This window comes from Arachis ipaensis, chromosome B06 (genome assembly GCF_000816755.2).
Source record: "Arachis ipaensis cultivar K30076 chromosome B06, Araip1.1, whole genome shotgun sequence".
In the NCBI taxonomy this organism is placed as follows: domain Eukaryota; kingdom Viridiplantae; phylum Streptophyta; class Magnoliopsida; order Fabales; family Fabaceae; genus Arachis; species Arachis ipaensis.
In genome coordinates this window covers 9,669,789-9,673,926 of record NC_029790.2, presented here as the reverse complement: position 1 = coordinate 9,673,926, position 4,138 = coordinate 9,669,789, and the positions used below count along the sequence as shown (strand labels likewise).

Here is a 4,138-nt window from a genome sequence, read left to right as displayed (position 1 = left end):
GTGGAAGGTGGAAGCAACTGCCTTCCTTTTCCTCTTTCTAGAGGTTTTTCCGGCCTTAGGTGCCATAAATGGTTATGGAAAAACAAAAAGCAATGCTTTTTTCCACACCAAACTTAAAAGGTTTGCTCGTCCTCGAGCAAAAGAAGATAGAAGGGAGTAGAAGGAGGTGTGTGAATGGGTGGGTATGGGAGGGGAATGGTTTGAATTAGAATGGTGAGGTAGGTGGGGATCCTGTGGGGTCCACAGATCCTGAGGGGTCAAGGACTTAGCATCCCTGCTCCATTGAGGCATGCAAAACGCCCTTAGTGTGCAATCCTAGCGTTTAACGCCAGACTGCTGCTTGTTTCTGGCGTTAAACGCCAGCTTTTCCCCTTTCTTGGCGTTGAATGCCAACTTGGTGCTTGTGTCTGGTGTTTAACGCCAGCTTGATGCTTCTTTCTGGCGTTAAACGCCAGTCTGATGCTTCTTACTGGCGTTTAAATGCCAGTAAGCTCTTCCTCCAGGGTGAGCTGTTTTAATGTTGTTTTTGACTTTGCTTTGATTTCTGTGACTCCACATGATCATCATCCTAAAGAAAACATAAAATAAAAATGGAAAACAGAAAATTAACATCGATAAGTAAGAATTGGGTTGCCTCCCAATAAGCGCTTCTTTATTGTCAATAGCTTGACAGTGAGTTCTCATGGAGCCTCACAGATAATCAGAGCAGGATTGGGGCCTCTCAACACCAAACTTAGAGTTTGGTTGTGGCCTCCCAACACCAAACTTAGAGTTTGAATGTGGGGGTTTTTTTTTACTCTGTATTGAGAGAAGCTTTTCATGCTTCCTCTCCATGGTTACAGAAAGAGAACCTTGTGTCTTATAGTTTGCAATGTCTGCAAACCACAGAGCTTCCTGAATAGCAAATAATTGCTCATCCGGAAAGGTTTCAGAGATCTCAGTAGGAGGGAGGGATGCTCCTGCTACTGGTTCTATCCAGGATAGGTGATCAGCTACTTGATTCTCTGTCCCTTTTCTGACTCTTATTTCTATATCAACTCTTGCAGAAGCAACACCCATCTTATGAGCCTGGGCTTTGAATCCTGCTTTGTGAGTAGATATTTAAGAGCAGCATGGTCAGTGTACACAATCACTTTTGATCCTACTAAGTATGATCTAAACTTGTCAATGGCATAAACCACTGCAAGCAGCTCTTTTTCTGTGGTTGTGTAATTTTTCTGGGCATCATTTAAAACACGGCTAGCATAATAAATGACATGCAGAAGCTTGTTATGCCTCTGTCCCAATACTGCACCAATGGCATGGTCACTGGCATCACACATTAGTTCCAAAGGTAATGTCCAATCTGGTGCAGAAATAACTGGTGCTGTGACCAGCTTAGCTTTCAGGGTTTCAAACGCCTGCAGACACTCTGTGTCAAACACAAATGGCGTGTCAGCAGCTAGCAGATTACTCAGAGGTTTTGCGATTTTTGAAAAATCCTTTATAAACCTCATATAGAATCCTGCATGCCCCAGAAAGCTTCTGATTGCCTTAACATTGGTGGGTGGTGGTAATTTTTCAATTACCTCTGCCTTAGCTTGATCTACCTCTATTCCCTTGTTCGAAATTTTATGCCCAAGGACAATTCCTTCAGTCACCATAAAGTGACATTTTTCCCAATTTAGAACCAGGTTAGTCTCTTGGCATCTTTTCAGAACAAGTGCTAGATGGTTAAGACAGGAGCTAAATGAGTCTCCAAATACTGAGAAGTCATCCATGAAGACTTTCAGAAATTTCTCTACCATATCAGAGAAGATAGAGAGCATGCACCTCTGAAAGGTTGCAGGTGCATTGCACAGACCAAAAGGCATTCTTCTGCATGCAAATACTCCAGATGGACATGTGAATGCTGCTTTCTCTTGGTCCTAAGGATCTACTTTAGGAGGTTTTTCCTCTTCCTGAGGAGTTTTCAGAGGTTCTTTTATTTCCTCTGGTTCCTCCAGATCAGGCTGAACATCTTTAAAAATGTCCTCTAGCTCTGATTCGAGACTCTTAGTCATATTGACCTCTTCTACCAGGGAGTCAATAATATCGATGCTCAGGCAGTCGTCTGATGTGTCTGGATATTGCATAGCTTTGACAACATTCAACTTAAACTCATCCTCATTGACTCTCAGGGTTATCTCCCCTTTTTGGACGTCAATGAGGGTTCGTCCAGTTGCTAGGAATGGTCTTCCTAGAATGAGAGTTGTACTCTTGTGCTCCTCCATTTCCAGCACTACAAAGTCAGTAGGGAAGGCAAATGGCCCAACCTTGACAATGATGTCCTCAATTATGCCTGATGGGTATTTAATGGAGCCATCAGCAAGTTGAAGACAGATCCGGGTTGGTTTGACCTCTTCAGTCAAGCCAAGCTTTCTGATAGTGGATGCATGGATTAGGTTGATGCTTGTCCCAAGATCACATAAAGCTGTCTTGGTGAAATTACCCTCTAATATGCATGGTATCATAAAGCTCCCGGGATCTTTAAGCTTTTCTGGGAAGCTTTTCAGAATGACTGCACTGCATTCTTCAGTGAGGAAAACTCTTTCAATTTCTCTCCAATCCTTCTTGTGACTCATTATATCTTTCATGAACTTGGCATAAGAGGGTATTTGCTCAAGTGCCTCTGCAAACAGAATCTTTATTTCAAGAGTCCTGAGATAGTCTGCAAAGCGAACAAATTGCTTATCCTACTCCTCCTGGCGGAGTTTTTGAGGATAAGGTATCTTGGCTTTGTATTCCTCAACCTTAGTTGCTGTAGATTTATTTTCTACAGAGATGGTTGGAGAAGCCTTTTTAGAGAGGTTGCTATCAGCACTTGTGTGTGTCTGATCCCTCACTGGCGTTTGGATGCCAGGGTTAGAAGCTTGATTGGCGTTGGACGCCAGCTTCTTACCTGTTTCTGGCGTTTGAACGCCAGAGCTGAGCTTCCATTGGGCGTTTAACGCCAGCTCCTTGTCTGTTTTTGGCGTTTGAACGCCAGAATTGTTCCTCTCTAGGCTCTTACTGTCCTCAGAGGGATTTTGGATGATATTTTGCTCATCCTCTGTCAGTTGTTCTTTCCTTGGCTTTCTGCTGCTCTGAAGTGAGGTATTTAATATTTTTCCACTTCTTAATTGAACTACCTGGCACTCTTCTATTATCTGCTTTGATAACTGCTATTTTGTCTGATTTAATTGTGCCTCCATATTTTTATTAGCATTTTTAGTGTCTTGTAGCATCTTCTTGAATTCTGCTAGCTGTTTTGTTAGAAAGCACAATTGTTGATTGAGTTCAGCAACTTGTTCTGGAGGACCAAGTTCAGTAGACACTGCTTTGACTTCTTCTTTTATGGAGGACCCACTACTTATGTACAGATGCTGATTTCTAGCAACTATATCAATAAGCTCTTGAGCCTCTTCAATAGTTTTTCTCGTGTATAGATCCACCAGCTGAGTGGTCTAAAGATATATGAGCTTTTTCTGTAAGCCCATAGTAGAAGATGTCTAATTGCACCCACTCTGAAAACATTTCAGAGGGACATTTCCTTAGCATCCCTCTGTACCTCTCCCAGGCATTATAAAAGGATTCATCATTCTCTTGTTTAAAGCCTTGGATATCCAGCCTTAGCTGTGTCATTCTTTTTGGAGGGAAATATTGATTCAGGAATTTGTCTGATAACTGTTTCCATGTTCTTATGCTTGCTGTGGGTTGGTTATTTAACCACCTTTTAGCTTGATCTTTTACAGCAAACGGAAACAGTAACAGCCTGTATACATCCTGATCTACCTCTTTGTCACGCACTGTGTCAGCAATTTGCAAGAACTGCACCAGAAACTCAATAGGTTCTTCCTGTGGAAGACCGGAATACTGGCAATTTTGCTGCACCATGACAATGAGCTGAGGATTTAGCTCAAAACTGCTTGCTTTGATGGGAGGTATACAGATGCTACTCCCATATGCAGCAGTAATGGGGTTAGTATATGACCCCAGAGTCCTTCTGGACTGTTCATTTCCACTTAGGTCCATGATGGAGAAAGGAAGATGATGCGGATTGCAAACAATTTATATTTTTATTCCGAAAGTAAAATAAAATAAAATAAAATAAAATAAATGAAAAATTGACTATATTTTC

At 41.9% G+C, this 4,138-nt stretch overlaps 1 long non-coding RNA gene across 1 annotated transcript in view; it reads left to right on the top strand.

Moving 5' to 3' along the window:
* LOC110263893 overlaps nt 876-4,138 on the top strand; it is a 19,982-nt gene continuing 16,719 nt past the window's right edge. The window contains exons 1-2 of the long non-coding RNA XR_002349628.1: nt 876-925; nt 1,949-1,957. This is a non-coding gene — a long non-coding RNA (uncharacterized LOC110263893). The remainder of the gene's footprint in view (nt 926-1,948; nt 1,958-4,138) is intronic.